Genomic DNA, 20458 nt, shown 5'->3' with positions numbered 1-20458 from the left:
ATTTACATTGTTTACATAACCATGGCATTCCGTATTCCGAACATGTTTCATGCATCACGGATTCCTCAAACATGCATTTCTGAGCTGTGAACATGCGCATGACAGATGTTTCAACCACCAGACAAGTTACTTATGCACTTTGAAATAGTTCCTTGGACTTCGTTGCTTCTCCTATCACCAGTTTCAAGAATCACACTTTGATCAAAGGAAAACCCTCTTGGAGCGAATTCTACCCTAGACATATGTAATTTGAATAGATTCCTTCAACATGACATTCCGTGTTCCGTACATGTTACATGCATGACGGATTCGACATACATGCATTCCTGAGTTGTGAGCATGTGGATTACTGATTTTTCATCCTCTATAAAAGGAATAATTTCATATAGACTCGTGTACACATTTTCACAAGCTTTCCCTAACACAAGTTTCGAATTCGTTCATTTTTCACAGAAGAATACTTCTGGAGTGTATTCAACCTAATAGATGTATAATTTACATGAATTCCATCAACATGGCATTCCGGGTTCCGTACATGATACATGCATGACGGATTCGAGAAACATGCGTTTCTGAGTTGTGAGCATGTGGATTAGTGAACTTTCATCCACCAAAGAAGGCATATATTACACTTTGAAATATTTACTCTGACTTCATAAGTTTTTTGTATCACCAGGTTCTAAAATCGGACATTTGGCAGTGGAAAACACTCTTTGAGCGAATTCTCACCGATACACATGTAATTTACATTGTTTACATAACCATGGCATTCCGTATTCCGAACATGTTTCATGCATCACGGATTCCTCAAACATGCATTTCTGAGCTGTGAACATGCGCATGACAGATGTTTCAACCACCAGACAAGTTACTTATGCACTTTGAAATAGTTCCTTGGACTTCGTTGCTTCTCCTATCACCAGTTTCAAGAATCACACTTTGATCCCAGGAAAACCCTCTTGGAGCGAATTCTACCCTAGAGATATGTAATTTGAATAGATTCCTTCAACATGATATTCCGTGTTCCGTACATGTTACATGCATGACGGATTCGACATACATGCATTCCTGAGTTGTGAGCATGTGGATTACTGATTTTTCAACCTCTATAAAAGGAATAATTTCATATAGACTCGTGTACACATTTTCACAAGCTTTCCCTAACACAAGTTTCGAATTCGTTCATTTTTCACAGAAGAATACTTCTGGAGTGTATTCAACCTAATAGATATATAATTTACATGAATTCCATCAACATGGCATTCCGGGTTCCGTACATGATTCATGCATGACGGATTCGAGAAACATGCGTTTCTGAGTTGTGAGCATGTGGATTAGTGAACTTTCATCCACCAAAGAAGGCATATATTACACTTTGAAATATTTACTCTGACTTCATAAGTTTTTTGTATCACCAGGTTCTAAAATCGGACATTTGGCAGTGGAAAACACTCTTTGAGCGAATTCTCACCAATACACATGTAATTTACATTGTTTACATAACCATGGCATTCCGTATTCCGAACATGTTTCATGCATCACGGATTCCTCAAACATGCATTTCTGAGCTGTGAACATGCACATGACAGATGTTTCAACCACCAAACATATTACTTATGCACTTTGAAATAGCTCCTTGGACTTCGTTGCTTCTCCTATCACCAGTTTCAAGAATCACACTTTGATCACAGAAAAACCCTCTTGGAGCGAATTCTACCCTAGAGATATGTAATTTGAATTGATCCCTTCAACATGATATTCCGTGTTCCGTACATGTTACATGCATGACGGATTCGACATACATGCCTTCCTGAGTTGTGAGCAAGTGGATTACTGATTTTTCATCCTCTATAAAAGGAATAATTTCATATAGACTCGTGTACACATTTTCACAAGCTTTCCCTAACACAAGTTTCGAATTCGTTCATTTTTCACAGAAGAATACTTCTGGAGTTTATTCAACCTAATAGATGTATAATTTACATGAATTCCATCAACATGGCATTCCGGGTTCCGTACATGATACATGCATGACGGATTCGAGAAACATGCGTTTCTGAGTTGTGAGCATGTGGATTAGTGAACTTTCATCCACCAAAGAAGGCATATATTACACTTTGAAATATTTACTCTGACTTCATAAGTTTTTTGTATCACCAGGTTCTAAAATCGGACATTTGGCAGTGGAAAACACTCTTTGAGCGAATTCTCACCGATACACATGTAATTTACATTGTTTACATAACCATGGCATTCCGTATTCCGAACATGTTTCATGCATCACGGATTCCTCAAACATGCATTTCTGAGCTGTGAACATGCGCATGACAGATGTTTCAACCACCAGACAAGTTACTTATGCACTTTGAAATAGTTCCTTGGACTTCGTTGCTTCTCCTATCACCAGTTTCAAGAATCACACTTTGATCCCAGGAAAACCCTCTTGGAGCGAATTCTACCCTAGAGATATGTAATTTGAATAGATTCCTTCAACATGATATTCCGTGTTCCGTACATGTTACATGCATGACGGATTCGACATACATGCATTCCTGAGTTGTGAGCATGTGGATTACTGATTTTTCAACCTCTATAAAAGGAATAATTTCATATAGACTCGTGTACACATTTTCACAAGCTTTCCCTAACACAAGTTTCGAATTCGTTCATTTTTCACAGAAGAATACTTCTGGAGTGTATTCAACCTAATAGATATATAATTTACATGAATTCCATCAACATGGCATTCCGGGTTCCGTACATGATTCATGCATGACGGATTCGAGAAACATGCGTTTCTGAGTTGTGAGCATGTGGATTAGTGAACTTTCATCCACCAAAGAAGGCATATATTACACTTTGAAATATTTACTCTGACTTCATAAGTTTTTTGTATCACCAGGTTCTAAAATCGGACATTTGGCAGTGGAAAACACTCTTTGAGCGAATTCTCACCAATACACATGTAATTTACATTGTTTACATAACCATGGCATTCCGTATTCCGAACATGTTTCATGCATCACGGATTCCTCAAACATGCATTTCTGAGCTGTGAACATGCACATGACAGATGTTTCAACCACCAAACATATTACTTATGCACTTTGAAATAGCTCCTTGGACTTCGTTGCTTCTCCTATCACCAGTTTCAAGAATCACACTTTGATCACAGAAAAACCCTCTTGGAGCGAATTCTACCCTAGAGATATGTAATTTGAATTGATCCCTTCAACATGATATTCCGTGTTCCGTACATGTTACATGCATGACGGATTCGACATACATGCCTTCCTGAGTTGTGAGCAAGTGGATTACTGATTTTTCATCCTCTATAAAAGGAATAATTTCATATAGACTCGTGTACACATTTTCACAAGCTTTCCCTAACACAAGTTTCGAATTCGTTCATTTTTCACAGAAGAATACTTCTGGAGTTTATTCAACCTAATAGATGTATAATTTACATGAATTCCATCAACATGGCATTCCGGGTTCCGTACATGATACATGCATGACGGATTCGAGAAACATGCGTTTCTGAGTTGTGAGCATGTGGATTAGTGAACTTTCATCCACCAAAGAAGGCATATATTACACTTTGAAATATTTACTCTGACTTCATAAGTTTTTTGTATCACCAGGTTCTAAAATCGGACATTTGGCAGTGGAAAACACTCTTTGAGCGAATTCTCACCGATACACATGTAATTTACATTGTTTACATAACCATGGCATTCCGTATTCCGAACATGTTTCATGCATCACGGATTCCTCAAACATGCATTTCTGAGCTGTGAACATGCGCATGACAGATGTTTCAACCACCAGACAAGTTACTTATGCACTTTGAAATAGTTCCTTGGACTTCGTTGCTTCTCCTATCACCAGTTTCAAGAATCACACTTTGATCCCAGGAAAACCCTCTTGGAGCGAATTCTACCCTAGAGATATGTAATTTGAATAGATTCCTTCAACATGATATTCCGTGTTCCGTACATGTTACATGCATGACGGATTCGACATACATGCATTCCTGAGTTGTGAGCATGTGGATTACTGATTTTTCAACCTCTATAAAAGGAATAATTTCATATAGACTCGTGTACACATTTTCACAAGCTTTCCCTAACACAAGTTTCGAATTCGTTCATTTTTCACAGAAGAATACTTCTGGAGTGTATTCAACCTAATAGATATATAATTTACATGAATTCCATCAACATGGCATTCCGGGTTCCGTACATGATTCATGCATGACGGATTCGAGAAACATGCGTTTCTGAGTTGTGAGCATGTGGATTAGTGAACTTTCATCCACCAAAGAAGGCATATATTACACTTTGAAATATTTACTCTGACTTCATAAGTTTTTTGTATCACCAGGTTCTAAAATCGGACATTTGGCAGTGGAAAACACTCTTTGAGCGAATTCTCACCAATACACATGTAATTTACATTGTTTACATAACCATGGCATTCCGTATTCCGAACATGTTTCATGCATCACGGATTCCTCAAACATGCATTTCTGAGCTGTGAACATGCACATGACAGATGTTTCAACCACCAAACATATTACTTATGCACTTTGAAATAGCTCCTTGGACTTCGTTGCTTCTCCTATCACCAGTTTCAAGAATCACACTTTGATCACAGAAAAACCCTCTTGGAGCGAATTCTACCCTAGAGATATGTAATTTGAATTGATCCCTTCAACATGATATTCCGTGTTCCGTACATGTTACATGCATGACGGATTCGACATACATGCCTTCCTGAGTTGTGAGCAAGTGGATTACTGATTTTTCATCCTCTATAAAAGGAATAATTTCATATAGACTCGTGTACACATTTTCACAAGCTTTCCCTAACACAAGTTTCGAATTCGTTCATTTTTCACAGAAGAATACTTCTGGAGTTTATTCAACCTAATAGATGTATAATTTACATGAATTCCATCAACATGGCATTCCGGGTTCCGTACATGATACATGCATGACGGATTCGAGAAACATGCGTTTCTGAGTTGTGAGCATGTGGATTAGTGAACTTTCATCCACCAAAGAAGGCATATATTACACTTTGAAATATTTACTCTGACTTCATAAGTTTTTTGTATCACCAGGTTCTAAAATCGGACATTTGGCAGTGGAAAACACTCTTTGAGCGAATTCTCACCGATACACATGTAATTTACATTGTTTACATAACCATGGCATTCCGTATTCCGAACAAGTTTCATGCATCACGGATTCCTCAAACATGCATTTCTGAGCTGTGAACATGCGCATGACAGATGTTTCAACCACCAGACAAGTTACTTATGCACTTTGAAATAGTTCCTTGGACTTCGTTGCTTCTCCTATCACCAGTTTCAAGAATCACACTTTGATCCCAGGAAAACCCTCTTGGAGCGAATTCTACCCTAGAGATATGTAATTTGAATAGATTCCTTCAACATGATATTCCGTGTTCCGTACATGTTACATGCATGACGGATTCGACATACATGCATTCCTGAGTTGTGAGCATGTGGATTACTGATTTTTCAACCTCTATAAAAGGAATAATTTCATATAGACTCGTGTACACATTTTCACTAGCTTTCCCTAACACAAGTTTCGAATTCGTTCATTTTTCACAGAAGAATACTTCTGGAGTGTATTCAACCTAATAGATATATAATTTACATGAATTCCATCAACATGGCATTCCGGGTTCCGTACATGATTCATGCATGACGGATTCGAGAAACATGCGTTTCTGAGTTGTGAGCATGTGGATTAGTGAACTTTCATCCACCAAAGAAGGCATATATTACACTTTGAAATATTTACTCTGACTTCATAAGTTTTTTGTATCACCAGGTTCTAAAATCGGACATTTGGCAGTGGAAAACACTCTTTGAGCGAATTCTCACCAATACACATGTAATTTACATTGTTTACATAACCATGGCATTCCGTATTCCGAACATGTTTCATGCATCACGGATTCCTCAAACATGCATTTCTGAGCTGTGAACATGCACATGACAGATGTTTCAACCACCAAACATATTACTTATGCACTTTGAAATAGTTCCTTGGACTTCGTTGCTTCTCCTATCACCAGTTTCAAGAATCACACTTTGATCACAGAAAAACCCTCTTGGAGCGAATTCTACCCTAGAGATATGTAATTTGAATTGATCCCTTCAACATGATATTCCGTGTTCCGTACATGTTACATGCATGACGGATTCGACATACATGCCTTCCTGAGTTGTGAGCAAATGGATTACTGATTTTTCATCCTCTATAAAAGGAATAATTTCATATAGACTCGTGTACACATTTTCACAAGCTTTCCCTAACACAAGTTTCGAATTCGTTCATTTTTCACAGAAGAATACTTCTGGAGTTTATTCAACCTAATAGATATATAATTTACATGAATTCCATCAACATGGCATTCCGGGTTCCGTACATGATACATGCATGACGGATTCGAGAAACATGCGTTTCTGAGTTGTGAGCATGTGGATTAGTGAACTTTCATCCACCAAAGAAGGCATATATTACACTTTGAAATATTTACTCTGACTTCATAAGTTTTTTGTATCACCAGGTTCTAAAATCGGACATTTGGCAGTAGAAGACTCTCTTTGAGCGAATTCTCACCAATACACATGTAATTTACATTGTTTACATAACCATGGCATTCCGTATTCCGAACATGTTTCATGCATCACGGATTCCTCAAACATGCATTTCTGAGCTGTGAACATGCGCATGACAGATGTTTCAACCACCAGACAAGTTACTTATGCACTTTGAAATAGTTCCTTGGACTTCGTTGCTTCTCCTATCACCAGTTTCAAGAATCACACTTTGATCAAAGGAAAACCCTCTTGGAGCGAATTCTACCCTAGACATATGTAATTTGAATAGATTCCTTCAACATGACATTCCGTGTTCCGTACATGTTACATGCATGACGGATTCGACATACATGCATTCCTGAGTTGTGAGCATGTGGATTACTGATTTTTCATCCTCTATAAAAGGAATAATTTCATATAGACTCGTGTACACATTTTCACAAGCTTTCCCTAACACAAGTTTCGAATTCGTTCATTTTTCACAGAAGAATACTTCTGGAGTGTATTCAACCTAATAGATGTATAATTTACATGAATTAAATCAACATGGCATTCCGGGTTCCGTACATGATACATGCATGACGGATTCGAGAAACATGCGTTTCTGAGTTGTGAGCATGTGGATTAGTGAACTTTCATCCACCAAAGAAGGCATATATTACACTTTGAAATATTTACTCTGACTTCATAAGTTTTTTGTATCACCAGGTTCTAAAATCGGACATTTGGCAGTGGAAAACACTCTTTGAGCGAATTCTCACCAATACACATGTAATTTACATTGTTTACATAACCATGGCATTCCGTATTCCGAACATGTTTCATGCATCACGGATTCCTCAAACATGCATTTCTGAGCTGTGAACATGCGCATGACAGATGTTTCAACCACCAAACAAGTTACTTATGCACTTTGAAATAGTTCCTTGGACTTCGTTGCTTCTCCTATCACCAGTTTCAAGAATCACACTTTGATCAAAGGAAAACCCTCTTGGAGCGAATTCTACCCTAGACATATGTAATTTGAATAGATTCCTTCAACATGACATTCCGTGTTCCGTACATGTTACATGCATGATGGATTCGACATACATGCATTCCTGAGTTGTGAGCATGTGGATTACTGATTTTTCATCCTCTATAAAAGGAATAATTTCATATAGACTCGTGTACACATTTTCACAAGCTTTCCCTAACACAAGTTTCGAATTCGTTCATTTTTCACAGAAGAATACTTCTGGAGTGTATTCAACCTAATAGATGTATAATTTACATGAATTCCATCAACATGGCATTCCGGGTACCGTACATGATACATGCATGACGGATTCGAGAAACATGCGTTTCTGAGTTGTGAGCATGTGGATTAGTGAACTTTCATCCACCAAAGAAGGCATATATTACACTTTGAAATATTTACTCTGACTTCATAAGTTTTTTGTATCACCAGGTTCTAAAATCGGACATTTGGCAGTGGAAAACACTCTTTGAGCGAATTCTCACCAATACACATGTAATTTACATTGTTTACATAACCATGGCATTCCGTATTCCGAACATGTTTCATGCATCACGGATTCCTCAAACATGCATTTCTGAGCTGTGAACATGCGCATGACAGATGTTTCAACCACCAAACAAGTTACTTATGCACTTTGAATTAGTTCCTTGGACTTCGTTGCTTCTCCTATCACCAGTTTCTAGAATCACACTTTGATCCCAGGAAAACCCTCTTGGAGCGAATTCTACCCTAGAGATATGTAATTTGAATAGATTCCTTCAACATGATATTCCGTATTCCGTACATGTTACATGCATGACGGATTCGACATACATGCATTCCTGAGTTGTGAGCATGTGGATTACTGATTTTCATCCTCTATAAAAGGAATAATTTCATATAGACTCGTGTACACATTTTCACAAGCTTTCCCTAACACAAGTTTCGAATTCGTTCATTTTTCACAGAAGAATACTTCTGGAGTGTATTCAACCTAATAGATATATAATTTACATGAATTCCATCAACATGGCATTCCGGGTTCCGTACATGATACATGCATGACGGATTCGAGAAACATGCGTTTCTGAGTTGCGAGCATGTGGATTAGTGAACTTTCATCCACCAAAGAAGGCATATATTACACTTTGAAATATTTACTCTGACTTCATAAGTTTTTTGTATCACCAGGTTCTAAAATCGGACATTTGGCAGTGGAAAACACTCTTTGAGCGAATTCTCACCAATACACATGTAATTTACATTGTTTACATAACCATGGCATTCCGTATTCCGAACATGTTTCATGCATCACGGATTCCTCAAACATGCATTTCTGAGCTGTGAACATGCACATGACAGATGTTTCAACCACCAAACAAGTTACTTATGCACTTTGAAATAGTTCCTTGGACTTCGTTGCTTCTCCTATCACCAGTTTCAAGAATCACACTTTGATCCCAGGAAAACCCTCTTGGAGCGAATTCTACCCTAGAGATATGTAATTTGAATAGATTCCTTCAAGATGATATTCCGTGTTCCGTACATGTTACATGCATGACGGATTCGACATACATGCATTCCTGAGTTGTGAGCATGTGGATTACTGATTTTTCATCCTCTATAAAAGGAATAATTTCATATAGACTCGTGTACACATTTTCACAAGCTTTCCCTAACACAAGTTTCGAATTCATTCATTTTTCACAGAACAATACTTCTGGAGTGTATTCAACCTAATAGATATATAATTTACATGAATTCCATCAACATGGCATTCCGGGTTCCGTACATGATACATGCATGACGGATTCGAGAAACATGCGTTTCTGAGTTGTGAGCATGTGGATTAGTGAACTTTCATCCACCAAAGAAGGCATATATTACACTTTGAAATATTTACTCTGACTTCATAAGTTTTTTGTATCACCAGGTTCTAAAATCGGACATTTGGCAGTGGAAAACACTCTTTGAGCGAATTCTCACCAATACACATGTAACTTACATTGTTTACATAACCATGGCATTCCGTATTCCGAACATGTTTCATGCATCACGGATTCCTCAAACATGCATTTCTGAGCTGTGAACATGCGCATGACAGATGTTTCAACCACCAAACAAGTTACTTATGCACTTTGAAATAGTTCCTTGGACTTCGTTGCTTCTCCTATCACCAGTTTCAAGAATCACACTTTGATCCCAGGAAAACCCTCTTGGAGCGAATTCTACCCTAGAGATATGTAATTTGAATAGATTCCTTCAACATGATATTCCGTGTTCCGTACATATTACATGCATGACGGATTCGACATACATGCATTCCTGAGTTGTGATCATGTGGATTACTGATTTTTCATCCTCTATAAAAGGAATAATTTCATATAGACTCGTGTACACATTTTCACAAGCTTTCCCTAACACAAGTTTCAAATTCGTTCATTTTTCACAGAAGAATACTTCTGGAGTTTATTCAACCTAATAGATATATAATTTACATGAATTCCATCAACATGGCATTCCGGGTTCCGTACATGATACATGCATGACGGATTCGAGAAACATGCGTTTCTGAGTTGTGAGCATGTGGATTAGTGAACTTTCATCCACCAAAGAAGGCATATATTACACTTTGAAATATTTACTCTGACTTCATAAGTTTTTTGTATCACCAGGTTCTAAAATCGGACATTTGGCAGTAGAAAACTCTCTTTGAGCGAATTCTCACCAATACACATGTAATTTACATTGTTTACATAACCATGGCATTCCGTATTCCGAACATGTTTCATGCATCACGGATTCCTCAAACATGCATTTCTGAGCTGTGAACATGCGCATGACAGATGTTTCAACCACCAGACAAGTTACTTATGCACTTTGAAATAGTTCCTTGGACTTCGTTGCTTCTCCTATCACCAGTTTCAAGAATCACACTTTGATCAAAGGAAAACCCTCTTGGAGCGAATTCTACCCTAGACATATGTAATTTGAATAGATTCCTTCAACATGACATTCCGTGTTCCGTACATGTTACATGCATGACGGATTCGACATACATGCATTCCTGAGTTGTGAGCATGTGGATTACTGATTTTTCATCCTCTATAAAAGGAATAATTTCATATAGACTCGTGTACACATTTTCACAAGCTTTCCCTAACACAAGTTTCGAATTCGTTCATTTTTCACAGAAGAATACTTCTGGAGTGTATTCAACCTAATAGATGTATAATTTACATGAATTCCATCAACATGGCATTCCGGGTTCCGTACATGATACATGCATGACGGATTCGAGAAACATGGGTTTCTGAGTTGTGAGCATGTGGATTAGTGAACTTTCATCCACCAAAGAAGGCATAAATTACACTTTGAAATATTTACTCTGACTTCATAATTTTTTTGTATCACCAGGTTCTAAAATCGGACATTTGGCAGTAGAAAACTCTCTTTGAGCGAATTCTCACCAATACACATGTAATTTACATTGTTTACATAACCATGGCATTCCGTATTCCGAACATGTTTCATGCATCACGGATTCCTCAAACATGCATTTCTGAGCTGTGAACATGCACATGACAGATGTTTCAACCACCAAACAAGTTACTTATGCACTTTGAAATAGTTCCTTGGACTTCGTTGCTTCTCCTATCACCAGTTTCAAGAATCACACTTTGATCCCAGGAAAACCCTCTTGGAGCGAATTCTACCCTAGAGATATGTAATTTGAATAGATTCCTTCAAGATGATATTCCGTGTTCCGTACATGTTACATGCATGACGGATTCGACATACATGCATTCCTGAGTTGTGAGCATGTGGATTACTGATTTTTCATCCTCTATAAAAGGAATAATTTCATATAGACTCGTGTACACGTTTTCACAAGCTTTCCCTAACACAAGTTTCGAATTCATTCATTTTTCACAGAACAATACTTCTGGAGTGTATTCAACCTAATAGATATATAATTTACATGAATTCCATCAACATGGCATTCTGGGTTCCGTACATGATACATGCATGACGGATTCGAGAAACATGCGTTTCTGAGTTGTGAGCATGTGGATTAGTGAACTTTCATCCACCAAAGAAGGCATATATTACACTTTGAAATATTTACTCTGACTTCATAAGTTTTTTGTATCACCAGGTTCTAAAATCGGACATTTGGCAGTGGAAAACACTCTTTGAGCGAATTCTCACCAATACACATGTAATTTACATTGTTTACATAACCATGGCATTCCGTATTCCGAACATGTTTCATGCATCACGGATTCCTCAAACATGCATTTCTGAGCTGTGAACATGCGCATGACAGATGTTTCAACCACCAAACAAGTTACTTATGCACTTTGAAATAGTTCCTTGGACTTCGTTGCTTCTCCTATCACCAGTTTCAAGAATCACACTTTGATCCCAGGAAAACCCTCTTGGAGCGAATTCTACCCTAGAGATATGTAATTTGAATAGATTCCTTCAACATGATATTCCGTGTTCCGTACATATTACATGCATGACGGATTCGACATACATGCATTCCTGAGTTGTGAGCATGTGGATTACTGATTTTTCATCCTCTATAAAAGGAATAATTTCATATAGACTCGTGTACACATTTTCACAAGCTTTCCCTAACACAAGTTTTGAATTCGTTCATTTTTCACAGAAGAATACTTCTGGAGTTTATTCAACCTAATAGATATATAATTTACATGAATTCCATCAACATGGCATTCCGGGTTCCGTACATGATACATGCATGACGGATTCGAGAAACATGCGTTTCTGAGTTGTGAGCATGTGGATTAGTGAACTTTCATCCACCAAAGAAGGCATATATTACACTTTGAAATATTTACTCTGACTTCATAAGTTTTTTGTATCACCAGGTTCTAAAATCGGACATTTGGCAGTAGAAAACTCTCTTTGAGCGAATTCTCACCAATACACATGTAATTTACATTGTTTACATAACCATGGCATTCCGTATTCCGAACATGTTTCATGCATCACGGATTCCTCAAACATGCATTTCTGAGCTGTGAACATGCGCATGACAGATGTTTCAACCACCAGACAAGTTACTTATGCACTTTGAAATAGTTCCTTGGACTTCGTTGCTTCTCCTATCACCAGTTTCAAGAATCACACTTTGATCAAAGGAAAACCCTCTTGGAGCGAATTCTACCCTAGACATATGTAATTTGAATAGATTCCTTCAACATGATATTCCGTGTTCCGTACATGTTACATGCATGACGGATTCGACATACATGCATTCCTGAGTTGTGAGCATGTGGATTACTGATTTTTCATCCTCTATAAAAGGAATAATTTCATATAGACTCGTGTACACATTTTCACAAGCTTTCCCTAACACAAGTTTCGAATTCGTTCATTTTTCACAGAAGAATACTTCTGGAGTGTATTCAACCTAATAGATGTATAATTTACATGAATTCCATCAACATGGCATTCCGGGTTCCGTACATGATACATGCATGACGGATTCGAGAAACATGCGTTTCTGAGTTGTGAGCATGTGGATTAGTGAACTTTCATCCACCAAAGAAGGCATATATTACACTTTGAAATATTTACTCTGACTTCATAAGTTTTTTGTATCACCAGGTTCTAAAATCGGACATTTGGCAGTGGAAAACACTCTTTGAGCGAATTCTCACCAATACACATGTAATTTACATTGTTTACATAACCATGGCATTCCGTATTCCGAACATGTTTCATGCATCACGGATTCCTCAAACATGCATTTCTGAGCTGTGAACATGCGCATGACAGATGTTTCAACCACCAGACAAGTTACTTATGCACTTTGAAATAGTTCCTTGGACTTCGTTGCTTCTCCTATCACCAGTTTCAAGAATCACACTTTGATCAAAGGAAAACCCTCTTGGAGCGAATTCTACCCTAGACATATGTAATTTGAATAGATTCCTTCAACATGACATTCCGTGTTCCGTACATGTTACATGCTTGACGGATTCGACATACATGCATTCCTGAGTTGTGAGCATGTGGATTACTGATTTTTCATCCTCTATAAAAGGAATAATTTCATATAGACTCGTGTACACATTTTCACAAGCTTTCCCTAACACAAGTTTCGAATTCGTTCATTTTTCACAGAAGAATACTTCTGGAGTGTATTCAACCTAATAGATGTATAATTTACATGAATTCCATCAACATGGCATTCCGGGTTCCGTACATGATACATGCATGACGGATTCGAGAAACATGCGTTTCTGAGTTGTGAGCATGTGGATTAGTGAACTTTCATCCACCAAAGAAGGCATATATTACACTTTGAAATATTTACTCTGACTTCATAAGTTTTTTGTATCACCAGGTTCTAAAATCGGACATTTGGCAGTGGAAAACACTCTTTGAGCGAATTCTCACCGATACACATGTAATTTACATTGTTTACATAACCATGGCATTCCGTATTCCGAACATGTTTCATGCATCACGGATTCCTCAAACATGCATTTCTGAGCTGTGAACATGCGCATGACAGATGTTTCAACCACCAGACAAGTTACTTATGCACTTTGAAATAGTTCCTTGGACTTCGTTGCTTCTCCTATCACCAGTTTCAAGAATCACACTTTGATCCCAGGAAAACCCTCTTGGAGCGAATTCTACCCTAGAGATATGTAATTTGAATAGATTCCTTCAACATGATATTCCGTGTTCCGTACATGTTACATGCATGACGGATTCGACATACATGCATTCCTGAGTTGTGAGCATGTGGATTACTGATTTTTCAACCACTATAAAAGGAATAATTTCATATAGACTCGTGTACACATTTTCACAAGCTTTCCCTAACACAAGTTTCGAATTCGTTCATTTTTCACAGAAGAATACTTCTGGAGTGTATTCAACCTAATAGATATATAATTTACATGAATTCCATCAACATGGCATTCCGGGTTCCGTACATGATTCATGCATGACGGATTCGAGAAACATGCGTTTCTGAGTTGTGAGCATGTGGATTAGTGAACTTTCATCCACCAAAGAAGGCATATATTACACTTTGAAATATTTACTCTGACTTCATAAGTTTTTTGTATCACCAGGTTCTAAAATCGGACATTTGGCAGTGGAAAACACTCTTTGAGCGAATTCTCACCAATACACATGTAATTTACATTGTTTACATAACCATGGCATTCCGTATTCCGAACATGTTTCATGCATCACGGATTCCTCAAACATGCATTTCTGAGCTGTGAACATGCACATGACAGATGTTTCAACCACCAAACATATTACTTATGCACTTTGAAATAGTTCCTTGGACTTCGTTGCTTCTCCTATCACCAGTTTCAAGAATCACACTTTGATCACAGAAAAACCCTCTTGGAGCGAATTCTACCCTAGAGATATGTAATTTGAATTGATCCCTTCAACATGATATTCCGTGTTCCGTACATGTTACATGCATGACGGATTCGACATACATGCCTTCCTGAGTTGTGAGCAAGTGGATTACTGATTTTTCATCCTCTATAAAAGGAATAATTTCATATAGACTCGTGTACACATTTTCACAAGCTTTCCCTAACACAAGTTTCGAATTCGTTCATTTTTCACAGAAGAATACTTCTGGAGTGTATTCAACCTAATAGATATATAATTTACATGAATTCCATCAACATGGCATTCCGGGTTCCGTACATGATACATGCATGACGGATTCGAGAAACATGCGTTTCTGAGTTGTGAGCATGTGGATTAGTGAACTTTCATCCACCAAAGAAGGCATATATTACACTTTGAAATATTTACTCTGACTTCATAAGTTTTTTGTATCACCAGGTTCTAAAATCGGACATTTGGCAGTAGAAAACTCTCTTTGAGCGAATTCTCACCAATACACATGTAATTTACATTGTTTACATAACCATGGCATTCCGTATTCCGAACATGTTTCATGCATCACGGATTCCTCAAACATGCATTTCTGAGCTGTGAACATGCGCATGACAGATGTTTCAACCACCAGACAAGTTACTTATGCACTTTGAAATAGTTCCTTGGACTTCGTTGCTTCTCCTATCACCAGTTTCAAGAATCACACTTTGATCAAAGGAAAACCCTCTTGGAGCGAATTCTACCCTAGACATATGTAATTTGAATAGATTCCTTCAACATGACATTCCGTGTTCCGTACATGTTACATGCATGACGGATTCGACATACATGCATTCCTGAGTTGTGAGCATGTGGATTACTGATTTTTCATCCTCTATAAAAGGAATAATTTCATATAGACTCGTGTACACATTTTCACAAGCTTTCCCTAACACAAGTTTCGAATTCGTTCATTTTTCACAGAAGAATACTTCTGGAGTGTATTCAACCTAATAGATGTATAATTTACATGAATTAAATCAACATGGCATTCCGGGTTCCGTACATGATACATGCATGACGGATTCGAGAAACATGCGTTTCTGAGTTGTGAGCATGTGGATTAGTGAACTTTCATCCACCAAAGAAGGCATATATTACACTTTGAAATATTTACTCTGACTTCATAAGTTTTTTGTATCACCAGGTTCTAAAATCGGACATTTGGCAGTGGAAAACACTCTTTGAGCGAATTCTCACCAATACACATGTAATTTACATTGTTTACATAACCATGGCATTCCGTATTCCGAACATGTTTCATGCATCACGGATTCCTCAAACATGCATTTCTGAGCTGTGAACATGCGCATGACAGATGTTTCAACCACCAGACAAGTTACTTATGCACTTTGAAATAGTTCCTTGGACTTCGTTGCTTCTCCTATCACCAGTTTCAAGAATCACACTTTGATCCCAGGAAAACCCTCTTGGAGCGAATTCTACCCTAGAGATATGTAATTTGAATAGATTCCTTCAACATGATATTCCGTGTTCCGTACATGTTACATGCATGACGGATTCGACATACATGCATTCCTGAGTTGTGAGCATGTGGATTACTGATTTTTCAACCTCTATAAAAGGAATAATTTCATATAGACTCGTGTACACATTTTCACAAGCTTTCCCTAACACAAGTTTCGAATTCGTTCATTTTTCACAGAAGAATAATTCTGGAGTGTATTCAACCTAATAGATATATAATTTACATGAATTCCATCAACATGGCATTCCGGGTTCCGTACATGATTCATGCATGACGGATTCGAGAAACATGCGTTTCTGAGTTGTGAGCATGTGGATTAGTGAACTTTCATCCACCAAAGAAGGCATATATTACACTTTGAAATATTTACTCTGACTTCATAAGTTTTTTGTATCACCAGGTTCTAAAATCGGACATTTGGCAGTGGAAAACACTCTTTGAGCGAATTCTCACCAATACACATGTAATTTACATTGTTTACATAACCATGGCATTCCGTATTCCGAACATGTTTCATGCATCACGGATTCCTCAAACATGCATTTCTGAGCTGTGAACATGCACATGACAGATGTTTCAACCACCAAACATATTACTTATGCACTTTGAAATAGTTCCTTGGACTTCGTTGCTTCTCCTATCACCAGTTTCAAGAATCACACTTTGATCAAAGGAAAACCCTCTTGGAGCGAATTCTACCCTAGACATATGTAATTTGAATAGATTCCTTCAACATGACATTCCGTGTTCCGTACATGTTACATGCATGACGGATTCGACATACATGCATTCCTGAGTTGTGAGCATGTGGATTACTGATTTTTCATCCTCTATAAAAGGAATAATTTCATATAGACTCGTGTACACATTTTCACAAGCTTTCCCTAACACAAGTTTCGAATTCGTTCATTTTTCACAGAAGAATACTTCTGGAGTGTATTCAACCTAATAGATGTATAATTTACATGAATTAAATCAACATGGCATTCCGGGTTCCGTACATGATACATGCATGACGGATTCGAGAAACATGCGTTTCTGAGTTGTGAGCATGTGGATTAGTGAACTTTCATCCACCAAAGAAGGCATATATTACACTTTGAAATATTTACTCTGACTTCATAAGTTTTTTGTATCACCAGGTTCTAAAATCGGACATTTGGCAGTGGAAAACACTCTTTGAGCGAATTCTCACCAATACACATGTAATTTACATTGTTTACATAACCATGGAATTCCGTATTCCGAACATGTTTCATGCATCACGGATTCCTCAAACATGCATTTCTGAGCTGTGAACATGCGCATGACAGATGTTTCAACCACCAGACAAGTTACTTATGCACTTTGAAATAGTTCCTTGGACTTCGTTGCTTCTCCTATCACCAGTTTCAAGAATCACACTTTGATCAAAGGAAAACCCTCTTGGAGCGAATTCTACCCTAGACATATGTAATTTGAATAGATTCCTTCAACATGACATTCCGTGTTCCGTACATGTTACATGCATGACGGATTCGACATACATGCATTCCTGAGTTGTGAGCATGTGGATTACTGATTTTTCATCCTCTATAAAAGGAATAATTTCATATAGACTCGTGTACACATTTTCACAAGCTTTCCCTAACACAAGTTTCGAATTCGTTCATTTTTCACAGAAGAATACTTCTGGAGTGTATTCAACCTAATAGATGTATAATTTACATGAATTCCATCAACATGGCATTCCGGGTTCCGTACATGATACATGCATGACGGATTCGAGAAACATGCGTTTCTGAGTTGTGAGCATGTGGATTAGTGAACTTTCATCCACCAAAGAAGGCATATATTACACTTTGAAATATTTACTCTGACTTCATAAGTTTTTTGTATCACCAGGTTCTAAAATCGGACATTTGGCAGTGGAAAACACTCTTTGAGCGAATTCTCACCAATACACATGTAATTTACATTGTTTACATAACCATGGCATTCCGTATTCCGAACATGTTTCATGCATCACGGATTCCTCAAACATGCATTTCTGAGCTGTGAACATGCGCATGACAGATGTTTCAACCACCAAACAAGTTACTTATGCACTTTGAATTAGTTCCTTGGACTTCGTTGCTTCTCCTATCACCAGTTTCTAGAATCACACTTTGATCCCAGGAAAACCCTCTTGGAGCGAATTCTACCCTAGAGATATGTAATTTGAATAGATTCCTTCAACATGATATTCCGTATTCCGTACATGTTACATGCATGACGGATTCGACATACATGCATTCCTGAGTTGTGAGCATGTGGATTACTGATTTTCATCCTCTATAAAAGGAATAATTTCATATAGACTCGTGTACACATTTTCACAAGCTTTCCCTAACACAAGTTTCGAATTCGTTCATTTTTCACAGAAGAATACTTCTGGAGTGTATTCAACCTAATAGATATATAATTTACATGAATTCCATCAACATGGCTTTCCGGGTTCCGTACATGATACATGCATGACGGATTCGAGAAACATGCGTTTCTGAGTTGTGAGCATGTGGATTAGTGAACTTTCATCCACCAAAGAAGGCATATATTACACTTTGAAATATTTACTCTGACTTCATAAGTTTTTTGTATCACCAGGTTCTAAAATCGGACATTTGGCAGTGGAAAACACTCTTTGAGCGAATTCTCACCAATACACATGTAATTTACATTGTTTACATAACCATGGCATTCCGTATTCCGAAAATGTTTCATGCATCACGGATTCCTCAAACATGCATTTCTGAGCTGTGAACATGCACATGACAGATGTTTCAACCACCAAACAAGTTACTTATGCACTTTGAAATAGTTCCTTGGACTTCGTTGCTTCTCCTATCACCAGTTTCAAGAATCAAACTTTGATCCCAGGAAAACCCTCTTGGAGCGAATTCTACCCTAGAGATATGTAATTTGAATAGATTCCTTCAAGATGATATTCCGTGTTCCGTACATGTTACATGCATGACGGATTCGACATACATGCATTCCTGAGTTGTGAGCATGTGGATTACTGATTTTTCATCCTCTATAAAAGGAATAATTTCATATAGACTCGTGTACACATTTTCACAAGCTTTCCCTAACACAAGTTTCAAATTCATTCATTTTTCACAGAAGAATACTTCTGGAGTGTATTCAACCTAATAGATATATAATTTACATGAATTCCATCAACATGGCATTCCGGGTTCCGTACATGATACATGCATGACGGATTCGAGAAACATGCGTTTCTGAGTTGTGAGCATGTGGATTAGTGAACTTTCATCCACCAAAGAAGGCATATATTACACTTTGAAATATTTACTCTGACTTCATAAGTTTTTTGTATCACCAGGTTCTAAAATCGGACATTTGGCAGTGGAAAACACTCTTTGAGCGAATTCTCACCAATACACATGTAATTTACATTGTTTACATAACCATGGCATTCCGTATTCCGAACATGTTTCATGCATCACGGATTCCTCAAACATGCATTTCTGAGCTGTGAACATGCGCATGACAGATGTTTCAACCACCAAACAAGTTACTTATGCACTTTGAAATAGTTCCTTGGACTTCGTTGCTTCTCCTATCACCAGTTTCAAGAATCACACTTTGATCCCAGGAAAACCCTCTTGGAGCGAATTCTACCCTAGAGATATGTAATTTGAATAGATTCCTTCAACATGATATTCCGTGTTCCGTACATATTACATGCATGACGGATTCGACATACATGCATTCCTGAGTTGTGATCATGTGGATTACTGATTTTTCATCCTCTATAAAAGGAATAATTTCATATAGACTCGTGTACACATTTTCACAAGCTTTCCCTAACACA

The sequence above is a fragment of the Vicugna pacos genome, unplaced genomic scaffold (assembly GCF_048564905.1).
Source record: "Vicugna pacos unplaced genomic scaffold, VicPac4 scaffold_20, whole genome shotgun sequence".
NCBI classification, from domain to species: domain Eukaryota; kingdom Metazoa; phylum Chordata; class Mammalia; order Artiodactyla; family Camelidae; genus Vicugna; species Vicugna pacos.
This window is presented reverse-complemented; position numbering follows the sequence as displayed.